The sequence below is a fragment of the Oratosquilla oratoria genome, chromosome 7, assembly GCF_046742065.1.
Source record: "Oratosquilla oratoria isolate Oo_2021 chromosome 7, ASM4674206v1, whole genome shotgun sequence".
Classification (NCBI taxonomy): domain Eukaryota; kingdom Metazoa; phylum Arthropoda; class Malacostraca; order Stomatopoda; family Squillidae; genus Oratosquilla; species Oratosquilla oratoria.
In genome coordinates this window covers 83258431-83270930 of record NC_134783.1, presented here as the reverse complement: position 1 = coordinate 83270930, position 12500 = coordinate 83258431, and the positions used below count along the sequence as shown (strand labels likewise).

The 12500-nt window shown below is 42.6% G+C and overlaps 1 protein-coding gene across 5 annotated transcripts in view; it reads left to right on the top strand.

Annotated features, from left to right (window-relative positions):
* mib2 (E3 ubiquitin-protein ligase mind bomb 2) overlaps nucleotides 1–12500 on the top strand; it is a 672548-nt gene that overhangs the window by 387698 nt on the left and 272350 nt on the right. The gene's annotated exons all lie outside the window — the stretch shown is intronic.

Here is a 12500-nt window from a genome sequence, read left to right as displayed (position 1 = left end):
TTCTGTTGCGTTCCTTTGATATTGTGATCTAAAGTGTTACTTCTAAGGTCAATGTTAATCCAACAGGATGATGAATGACGACCATCTCAATGCACATGGGGTTCCTGTCCCCTCTTGTTGAATATCATCGTAAGGCGGCAACTGCGATAAGATACAAATATGAAACGCAGCGAGAATGTTAAGTAAAACCCTTAAACGAGACGAAAACGACTCTATGGTCTAAGAAAAAATATTGAGGAAGAGAACAGGTTTGTTATTGAACCTGTGATTTTGATAAATACAGAATTTTGAGTCAAACGGAGTTGTAATAAATTCATCGGGAATAACAAGGGCTCCTATCCTTGAAGACAGTGCATGCCATCGAAGAGAAATTGGGAAGGAGAGAGTTAAGGAAGGTAGCAGCAGAACGAATGAATAGTAGAAGTTAATGTGGTCAGCAAATTTAGTATTGTTATTATTTTTTTTTATCATTAGTACTATTATTATTAGTACTAAATATATATATATATATATATATATATTATATATATATATATATATATATATATATATATATTTATTTATATTTACTAGGTACCAGCTATAAAATAATGTAGTCAATACGACATACGAGGGTGTTAAACTGTGATAGCATCCATTTGTAGTGGCGACTTCCTCCTCGACACGCGAAGTGGACCGACGAAGCGGCGGAGAAAAAAAAGTGCGCCGAGGTTGGCGCCCAACTTGAGGGGGGTTCGGGGCTGTTGAAACCGCTTCCCCGGGTGGAGTGGGAAAATGTGACAGGACGCTTATATCTCTCGGTAGACCAGAACTATTTTGTACTACTTGTTTCTATTAATTTATTCATTTATATAGTTATTTGTTTGAAGAGCCATGCAGTGGAAGACACGAGTCTAGGTCCGAGTTTATCCCTGACCGGTTTCGCTTTGAATTTCTTTACGTTTGTTGTCCGCAATATCCAGCCTTTCTATCACTGGGAATAACATTGCTCTAAAGAAATGGCGCTATAGATGTTATTAGAAATTTAAGGAAGGTAACTATGGAGGGATAATACATATTTAAATTGAAGTTGGTTTTAATGGGTTAATATATAAGCAGGCTATGACTCTGTTGCTACTGAAGAGACCCTATGAAGAATAAAATTGTTTAGGAAAAGCCATAATTAAAAGGAAAAATGCCACCCGCTATGGAAAGAGTTGTTCAGATTTGATAGGGAATAGGACGCGTCGCAGTGGGAAAAAGTATCCACACTTCAGGCCAAGGGGGGGGGGGAACCTGGTTGCACACTAACGACTTTTACTGCTGCAAACGAAACCCAGAGCTCAACTTAGAATAGGTAACTAACAAATCTTTAGCTTTTTTTGTATGGCCACTGGTAACCGCATGTTGCGCTGGGCGACGGATTGGGGCCCTCTTGGGAGGTGAAGTTGAGGGAGGGAGGGGGCCCATTACTCATATGTGGGCCCATGATCATTCTACTCCGCAGGCATGCGAGGAAATTTTTCATGAAAGATTTGGATTATTTTGGCACCACCCACACTACCTAAAAAGGTTGCCACCCGTGCTCTAGGTCATATGTGGCATTGACTGCATAGTATTACGTGACCAGGAAGCACCCTTCACGTGAACGCTCTTACAGACGTGACCACCGTTATCTCGGTATATCCTATAAAGGGGGGAAAACATATAATTCCCCAAATAAGCAACACACAAGTACAATAATAATGGTATGATATACAACATACCACGCTAACACATTTTTTTTTTCTGTGTGTGGCGTGGGCAAGCAGTGCTTTGTAGGGGTCTGGTGGGGGTGGGTGGGGGTCTTATCCATGGAATCATTAACGGGATAAAGAGAATAAGGAGTTTCAGGCAGAAAGAGCAAAAGAGATGCAAAGCTTTGAGGAGATTAGAACGGGATTAACAGGAGGTAAAATGTCATACGCGGGGCCGATATTTCCCGCAGATTCGTTTGACTTCATGCTTCAAATGTTCAAATGGCAGCTTGATGATATATATGTATGTATATATATATATATATATATATATATATATATATATATATATATATATATATATATATATACTGGATGGACGAAAGCGTCATTTAATCATGTTCTGAGCAACTTCATGTAATTTCATTATAAAGTGAACTCTCTCTCTCTCTCTCTTCCTCTTCCTCTCTCTCGCTTTCTCTCTCTTCCTCCCTCTTTCGCTCTGTCTGTCTCTCCTCCTCCCTCTTTTGCTCTCTCTCTCTCTCTCTCTTCCTCTTCCACTTCCACTTCCTCTCTCTCTCGCTTTCTCTCTCATTCTCTCCCCCTCTTTCTCTTTCAGTCTCTGCCTCCCTCCCTCCTTATCTCTCTCTTTCTTCCTTTCTTTCGAAAGGCACTACATAAACAGGTTTTAGGCCCTGGATGCCTGGCTATGGTTAAAGTGTGACCTTGTTCTCTGCACTCCACCTAATGTTCGACACATCATCCCTTTTCGCTGCACCGGAAATGTTATGCAGCGGCTGGAAGGCAGACGCCCCCCCTCCCCCTTCCCCTCCCCCGTGCGTGAAAACGAAAGGAAAAGTGCCACCCGGCGAGGAAGGAATTGCCGTGATCCTGGTATGTATATATATACATATATATATATATATATATATATATATATATACATATATATATACATATATATATATATATATATATATATATACACACACACACACACAAACACACATATACAGGGTGTTCCAAAAGTATATGTCACATTCTAAGAACTCGTGTATTATGAACTACAAATGGTAGCAAGATGAAACTGGTACCATTTAAAAGCTAAAATAATCAAGTTTTCTTCTGTTAATCCGGTTATGGATCGGACGTTCCGGACGAACTGATCGCGTGTTCCTGCAATGGCCCCCTGGGTCTCCAGATCTCACTCCATGCGTCTTTTTTCTCTGGGTGTATTTGAAAGGTTTGGTTTGTGTACCTCCCCTCCCCAGAGACGTGGATGACCTGAAGGCTTGAATATCAGAAATCTTGGCAACCATCGACTACGTTATTCTAGGTCGCGTTTTGCAAGAAATGTATTACCGTTTGGATGTGTGCCGTGGTACCCAATCGCACACATTGAACACCTTTAAAAATTATGATGAGTTAATTTATCGCAATTTTGCATTCATCTTTCTTGTACAAAAACTTGAAATCATAGGGTTTCAGGATATATAAATCGATTTTTTATATCCTCAATAGTTATTAAGATACAAAATGTTGTCATGTGACATATACTTTTGGAACACCCTGTATATTTTTTCTTATTATTATCATTATCATTTTGATTAATTCTATTCGTTTATTTTTTTTCTTTTATTCATTTATTTATTCATTTATTTATTTTACTCTGATCTCTTTCATTTTCGACGGCGGACCTTACCATGAGCGGGGTCTCGCTCAGAGGGCATCATCTTCAGGCCGTGGTCCCAATGATATCATGCATCATGTTACAGCGAACTACGTCAGCACACATTGATACATCATTGCCACCTTCCGAGTTCATCCCTCGAGCGTCATCCACCATCCATGCATCCATCCATCCATCCATCATGCGAACGGCTCTTCAATTCTCGTGGCGCCGCCATCCATCTTGTCTTCCGGGCGCCGAAGCGGCCTTCCACTTGAGCCTTTCCACGCTTTGCCTTCTGTCTCTAGACTACACAGGAACTCTGCTTTCAAATCATCCCCCACCCACTCCCCACCGCTCCCTATCCACCCTCCTGATTACCTTCCTCGTTCCTTCTCCTCCTACACACTTCCTTCCCCACTCCCAAATTATTTCTCTCCTCCTTCTGCTCCCTTCCCTCTCTTTCTTCCTCCCCATCCTTCTTCACTACCTCCTACCCACTACCTGTACCCCTTCCTTCTCCTCCTTCCTCTTCCTCCCACTCTCCCAAGTTGGTCTCTCATCCCTCAGCTCCCTTCTTTCTCCCTTCCCTCTCTTCCTTCACTTCCTCCTACCCTTCCTCCCTCCCTACCTCCTCCCTCCCTTCCTCCTCCCCAAGCCTCCTTCCCTTACCTCCTTCCCTTACCTCCTTCCTTTCCTTCCTTCCCTTTCTCCATTCCTCCCTCCCTTTCTCCCCTCCTCCCTCCCTTTCCTCCCTCCCTTTCCTCCCTCCCTTCCTCCTTCCTTCCTTCCCTTCCTCCCCTCTTTGCTTCCTTCCCGTCCCTCTCCCTCCCCTCTCTCCTCTCTCTTTCTCTCCCTCTGTGTTTGTGATTCCCCATAGTCATGGATCAAGTGTTGGACTCGTGATCGACAGCTGGTACCCTCCCGTATGAGAGCTCAGAGCTCGTGTGTTTGTGTGTGTGTGTGTGTGTGTACGCGCGCGCGTATTTATTACACCTGAATACTTCGGCCCGTCGTGTCACAGATTTACTTTTCAACAAGATTTGATGGTTAGTCTAGCAATGGTTCCGGTTTACGAACACCCACTTATCCTCCTTCATCTCCTCAGTAACTCGTATAGTCTGTTACCGATGGAGGGACAACGCGGAGGTATTCCAATGGGCCAAGGGCTTTGACAAGGCTGATGCGGGCAAGGTCATCTTATTAAGACAGCAGGACAGGACTCGTAGTAATATATTTGAATTGGACAAATGTAGATTTAAGAATTAAATAGGCAAGAACTGGTTTACCAATAGAGTGGAATAGACTTGTAACCATGTATTGAGTGCTGAAATAATTTGTTGTTTTAAGAGAAGATTAGATAACTTTATGGATAGGGATGACAGGTGGTAAGGGACATGGAAGTGCCTAATTTAGGCTTTATGGTCTCTTGTAGTTTCCTCCATTCTTATGTTCGTATGAATAAAATTACTCGCCAGCAACCAGAATAGAGTAAGTGTCACATGATATGGAAGAGGAGTTGGCGCGCATCCATCCATCCATCCATCCATCCATCCATCCATCCATTTTTTCTCATCACAGATTTATATCGAGCTGCTCTCTCTTCAATTTACCGCTTGTGGGTACGTCCATCAACAATGATAACCATTATGTGCGTGTGTGTGTGTGTGTGTGTGTGTGTGTGTGTGTGTGTGTGTGTGTGTGTGCGCGATTCTAACCTGGTACTCATCCAATTGTCTCAATAGGTGCATCCATACGTGTGTCATACTCCCTGAACATCTATCTAGACATACATCTTCCTGTTTATCTACTTATCCCTATATTCAATTACCTTTACCCAACCTTCTCTCCGTCTGGCCGTTCATCTGCTCTAACTTATCTACCTGTCGATCTCCTGTCCCTGTTCTCTGTTGGTGTGGATAGAAGGGGAAGGTTGGGGTGGGGGGTGGGAGAGGTGGTTCTCCCCCATGTTGGCGGGGCTGTGTACGTCGATCCGCTTTTCCATTTCTTGCCCGTCACCTCCAAGTTCGCTCCTCGTTTTTCGCGGCACTTTCTTCCTCCTCCCGCCGCCGCCGCCGCCGCCGCCGCCGCCGCCAGGAAGCCCGCGCCGCCGCGTTGGTGGATCTATTATTGTTACCTTTATAATTTTATATATACTGTAAGTGGTTGGACAGTATGTACCAAACTTTCATCTCGTAAACCGACCCAAAGTTCGATATGTGCAGAAAGTTCGATATGAGAAAACCTTCGAATGTATAGAACTTTCGGCAATAACGACCATGCCTTTCCCCCAATTAGTTCGATATATCAAGGATTTACTGATATATATATATATATATATATATATATATATATATATATATATATATATGTATATTTTCTTTCTTTTTCGTAAAGATTGAGTTTTTTTTCTCTTGTTGATTTTTTGTGTAACTAGTTATATATTTATTCATTTATTATCGTTTTGTTTGGACAGCTCCACATACTGATTAATGAGCCTGAGACACCTTGGTTGCTGTACTGGGTGCCACAGAGGTGAATGAAATAGTCTGGCGGCGCCCAGAGCAAAGGGGAAAAGTATCACCCGGCCGATAGGAACCCAGTTTCACTCCATCCTGCCCCACATCTGAATAACAACGTTAGCCGCACCTTAACACAAACTATCAACATTGTTGCACAAGTGGAGCGGCTTACTTTTGGTTCTGCTCCAACTTCTGTTTTTTATTCTTATTTATTCATTTGTATATATATATATATATATATATATATATATATATATGTATATATTTATTCTTCTTTCCCTTTTCTTTTCTTTTCCTTTAGATATTTGTGCCCTCGGGTTCCGCTGTGAGAACCCTGTTGCGTGTACAGCGTGTAAGCAAGCAAGGCTGATCCAGGTTGCAGCTCTGGCAGGCAGCTAACGGGCAATGATTTATTCTTTGAGATTACATCCTCCTCCACCTGCTCTCCTCCTCTTTCTCTTCCTCCTCCTCCTCCTCCTCCTCCTTCTCCTCGACTCCTCCTTCTTCTCCGCCTCCTCCTCGCTTCTTCCTTTATATCTGGATATCCAGAGGCGTACCTCCCCTCCCCCCGTCCCCACCCTTAGCGATGCAGTTATATACATTATTGAACCAAAGTCGAGAGAACAGTTTCAGACTCTTTGTATGTCTCGATAGAATATAATTCCGCTTTTGTTACCGAGCCTGTGTCACGGAGATGAATGAGAGGGAAGGGTGACGCCCGTTACGGAAGGGGTTCAACGAGATGGGCGGTAACACTCTTCGTTAACCTCCGTGCCACGAGGATCAATGAAATAGCCTGGCGGAAGCTGTATTAGAAAATACTCCCGTTGCGGGCGCGCGCGCACGCACACACACACACACACACACACACACACACACACACACACACACACACACACATACACACTGCGTATCATGATTTGCGTATGTAATGTGACGTCACTTCGGTACACATTAGCTCTTGTATTATTTATAAATGTATGTATGCATGTATATGTGCGCGCCTTTTCCTTTTCTTTCTCATTTATTTGAACTCCGTCCCCTCGTATCGGCTCGACAATCTTCTTGACACCTTGTGTTGCATTATCCAATTGTAAACTAGCTTGGACAACGTCCGTAGGAGAGATATTGGTTTTGGTTTGTTAGTTTCTTTGTAAACAAAATTACGACAAAGCGGTCGTAGATCAAAACCAATTTCTTCAGCTTTTCGCTTTTCTTTCAGGACACCTTTCAATTTTTTCCCTATATGTCGATGACAGTGATAACATTTTGCTGGTTATTTCCTGTGATAATTTTTGCTTTTGTGAAACACTCTGGAGTTTCTCGTAAGAATAAAATCTATTTATCTTACCTGATCTGTAGTTTGGTCATTATAAGACTCACCATGTTTATACCTTCGGGAGAGGTATAACTTCGAGTAAATAATTTTTGACTATCTCTTTTCTCTATCTCTGTATATGTAACAACATGCATTTCAACACAGACAAATACTGTGATTTAAGCGCAACATGTATTTGGATAAAAGATAGTATGAATGATAGGCCAAGAGAGAAATGGAATGGCATTCGGTTGCATGACATCTGATCTGCGCCAGCGGAGTTCCCCAGGGCTCAGTGTTTGGACAAGACCCGTCCTCAAGAAGCTACATCCGTATAATACGTATGTGTGTGGAAAATGACGAATGTAATCTCGGTGATAACACCGAACGAGGGTCGTCATTTGAGAACAGGTAGTTGTGATTTACAATATGGCTGCAGGAAAAGCTTGAACGCCGTTGGATGCAGAGAAACGAACACATGTTATTGTATGAGATACGGTGCCATTAGACAAAGGTTCGAATACTTTTGCGACGGCTTACACTTCTCCCCTCCCGTCAGCCACGTTGTCCCTTTAGCTAAATGAAATCGTCTGGACTTAGCCAGATTAGAGACTATAGTAATGGCGGAGCCAAGATGTTCATATATATATTTTGGATACCCTCATGCAAAATAAATTCGTTTGGCGACAGAAAAAATAGAAGAAGAAAACTCGAATTCTCAGATAGGCATGAAAATATAAGACCGGTTCTTTGGGACAAATTTGATCGTGGGAACAGTGAAAAGAGAGAGAACACCCGTCTTTTTTAGTTGTGCACAACTACGCGAGATAAAATTAGAAAATTAAATATTAATTTTCAAGATTATAATACATGAACGTAATATGCGATTTTCTTGACGGAAATAAATAACAAATACCTTGCTACAAGCAAATCTACTAACGAACGATGGCTTTTATGTTGTGGACCGGGTGTTCTCCAACTCCAAGTGACGTAAATAAGCGTTGTTACAAAGACAATAGGGCTTCCTTGGACTTTATGAGAGAACACGGGGTTCTGCCGTCGTCTGTTAATTGCCCGAGGTACAATAATAATCGGGCCGTCAGCATCCATGATGACGACGACGACCCGGATGATCTTTAGAATTTAAGGTACCGAATTTATATATATAAGTTAGGTTACGTAGGTTAGGTTAGGATAGACGAATTTATCATCCTTTCATTTCTTTGATCTCGGCATCTGTCAAAATAAACATGGCGTATCATTCAACCGCCGCGACTTCGTTTGTTAGTAAATCGGTTTTAGCAACTTTTTTTGTTATTGATTTCTGCCAAGAAAACAGCATATTACGTTGATGTATTATAATTTACAAAATTAATAATTAATTTGGTATTGCTATATCGCGTAGGTGTGCATTTCTAAAATTTTATCAAATTTAGAGCCTCCCAGAAACCAAGGTTCCATACGAAATGCAGACATTTCATTATTCATTCTTGTGGAATTATTTTTCCTCTTTGCTGGAACTCAATGGCATTGCCCCAATTCGTTTTTACTCCACTTCATGAACTCCCTCCCTTAGGCCCTCTGTCTACACACAAAGGAACTCTTCTTCCATTCATACGCTCTGTCCCATAGGAATTCCCACACTTGTACGGCTACCCCCCCCCCCGACCCTTCCCACACTCGACGTGGATTTCCACCCCACTCATGCGATATCTCATTTGTTGTCCCTGGTTATTTTGTTTGCTTGACTGTACATTAACTCATTAGATTTTTGTTTTTTAATCCGACACGGTCTTCATCAAATGTTTTCGAATTCAAGGTCTTCAGAGCGGTTCGATCTCTTTGCCGTCGACCATGTAGTACTGGACACTTGCATCAGAGTTCGTCTCCTCTGGTTCACACCACTCCTCTTCCTCCTACTCCTCTTCCTCCTACTCCTCTTCCTTTTATTCTTCCTCTTCCTCCATCTCTACCTCCTTCAACTCTACCAATGCTTTCGTTCTCTCTCCTCTTTTCTTCTTCCCCTTACTCCTGTTCCTCTTCCTCTTCCTCCCCCGCCTCCAACTCTACCAATGCTTTCGCTCCCTCTCCTCTTTCCTTCTACCCCTTTTCTCTTTAATTCTTCCTCCTTTCTCTTCTCCTTCTTCCTCTTCTTCTTATTCCTCCTCTTATCATTATTATTCCTCTTTTTCTTCTTCCTCTTCTTCCTTTTCTTCTTTTCTATTCCCTTCTTTCTCCTTTCTCTTCCCTTCTTCCTCCTTTCTTATCTGCCTTCTATTTCTTCCTCTCTTTTCTTTCTTCCTTTTTCATCTTTCTTGTCTTCTTTTGTTTTTCTTTCTCGTGTTTTCCTTATTCTTCTTCACCGTTTCTTTTTATCGCATAACCTTTTTTCATCATTTAGCAAAATTTGACGGTAAGGTCACGTTTTCAGGTTTTCATTTTCGTTCAGTCTTTATAACCGTTATAACCGTTAATGCACTGGGCTTCATGGAGCCCGCGCGCAAGAGAGAGAGAGAGAGAAGTTTCTAATTTTCTTCCCTTGCCTTTCACTTAGTCACAACTAGTTATTTATATGAAGGAGCTATTGTATTAAGAAAAGAATATTTCAGTCTTCCTCCTATTCCTACTCCTTATGTACCTCTTTCAATTCTTTGGCTCTCCTACCCCTTTCCTCTTCCTTTACGTCTTCTCCTACTCTTCCTCAGCCTGCTACTCCTCTGTCTTCTTCTCCTCCAGCTTCTTCAATACAACTGTGAGTAATGGATTCAAATTTGTAGTAAAAAAGAAAAAATCAAACAAACGTGACAAAATAATTTTTCTTCAGTCGCGTTGTTTACATACGGAATGATCTACCATCCAACGTCATTGATTATTCTAATGTTGAGATATTAAAAAACGTCTCGACATTTACTTAGCTACAAAACCCCAACTAGAATTGTTTGCTCCTATACAGTTAAAAAAAATATATATATCATCGTATCAAGATTAGTCTAGGTACCGAAACAACCATGTAGGGACCAATTGATCTTTTGTCAATGGAACTCCCCGCTTACATGGTCGTCACATTTTCTACACTGCTGGTTTGTCGTGGGAAACAGTGATTTGGTCTCTCTTCTTCTGGGAAACCCACAATAGGCACGACCTGCCCTGACCTGACCTGAAATAACCTTGTGAGACCTTGACCTAACCCAAGATCCATTTGTAATCTGATCGGACCCTCCATTGTTGTGTGGGCTCGCCCCGGTTTGTTATGTGTTTGGCTAATGGATTGATGGGTTGATTAGCTGATGAAATTCGTCGGTCTAGGTCAACCCTTTACCGGAAAGAAGGGTCCTACCCTGAGCTGAATGAATGTGTCTGGCGCACATCCAGAGCAAAATTATTATTATTGTTATTAATATTATTATTGCTGTTTATTTTATTTATTGATATTTTTTTATGAATGTATTTATTTATCTCTTTTTACAGCATCGGTAGTAAGGCAGTCCTTTTGGGGGCACAGAAGTCTCTTTCAGATGAATAAAATCACCTGTCGGTAGTTAGAACAAATATACAAGTCATAGACAATGCAAGGGCTAATCGAGTTGGATTCAACCCGACTGCTGCGCCTGACCTGAAGGGGATTTCCTTCGGTAAGACAAAATGGTTTGGCGGAGCCAGAATAAATGCACGAGGACCGGTGAAGGTGTTTGAGGGGGTTTACACGGTCTAACGGTTCGTCGAACGCGGTTCGACAGACACGTGTTTAAAGTGATGTGTGAACGGGGTATTTGGTTGTCGAACAACGTATCTGTCGAACCGCGTTCGACGAACCGTTAGACCGTGTAAACCCCCTCTTACTGATGCTGTTTGGTAACACTTCTTCTTGTCGAGGCAATTTATTCTGAGCACAACTTACTTAAGTGATTACTTTTGTTTTCTCACGCTTTCCCTCCCCCTCCCTCTCTCCCTCTCTGTCTCTCTCTTTCTCTCCCTCTCTCCCTCTCTTTATCTCTTTATCTCTTTCTCTCTTTCTCTTTCTTGTGGTTGCCAACTGCATTTTTAGCCCAGGTTGAGTGTTGCCAGTCGGGAACTTGTAACTTTGATGCACGCGGAAATATATTATTATTTTTTTCATTAGATTTTATTTCTTTATTTATTTAGTGTCCATTTATTTATATGTTTATTTTTCTCTTGCTTGTCCTCATCGCTCTTCGTTCGCTCTTCTCCCGTCGTCCTTTGTCCCTCCTCCCTTTCCCCCTTTTTATCCTCTTCCTCCCCTTCCATTTCTCTTCTTCCTTTCCCTCCTCTTCCTCGTCCTCCTCCACATCCTCTTCACTCTCCTTGCCCTCCTCTTTTCCTTCTTCCTCCCCCTCCCGTTCTCCCCCTCTACCTCCTCCTCACTTCTTCCTCCCCCTCCTTCTTCCCCTCCCTCCCTTTCTCTTCTACCTTTCCTTCCTCTTCTTCCTCGTCCTCCTCCCCATTCTTCCTCCTCCCTCTCCATCTTCCTTCCTCCTACTCCTCTTTCTCGTTGCCCTCATCCTCTTCTTCCTCCTCCTTTTCCTTTCCCTCCTCTACCTTCTCCGCATCCTTTCCCTCCTTGTCCTCCTCCCCCACCCTTCCTCCTCCCTCTCCCTCTTCCTCCTCCCTCTCCCTCTTCCTCCTCCCTCTCCCTCGTCTTCCTCCTCCTTGTCCTCCTCCATCCTCTTCTGTCTTCGTTTGTCCTATAGATATGGGCCACAGTTGGAGAAAAGTAGAAAAAACCCGAAGAGCTTGGCTTTCGACGTTCAAGGGTGGCCCCTGAAGAGGAATAAAATAATAATGCATTAGTCGGAAGAAGACCTGCAAAAGAGAAACTGAGGGGATCTTCAGTTTTTTTTTTTTTTTTTTTGTAAAGAGAACATCTTGCCACGTCGACGGGTTAAAAGCATGAAGAAGGAAAGAATTAAGAAAAGAGAAGGAGGCTGAGGTTCGGGTGGGGTCTGCAGCCTTCACAATCCCCCCCCCTTCCCTCCTCTCTAAACTCCGGAACTCTCGCAGCACCGAACCCACACCCCCACCCCACCCCACCCCTCCCGGAGGTCCTCGGCTTTATGAAGAGATGCCGAAGCGCCCCATGGTCGAGGTTCGCGCGAGTCTCAGCCCCGCAAATGTCAAACAAAAGTAAATAAATAGACAAATGAAATGAGTGATTAATAAATAAACAAATAAAAAATAAATAGAATAGCAGAAATAAGATTAAGTAAATAAATAAATACATATACCAAAGGCATTTTCCCCCTTACAAGGGTGCCAAG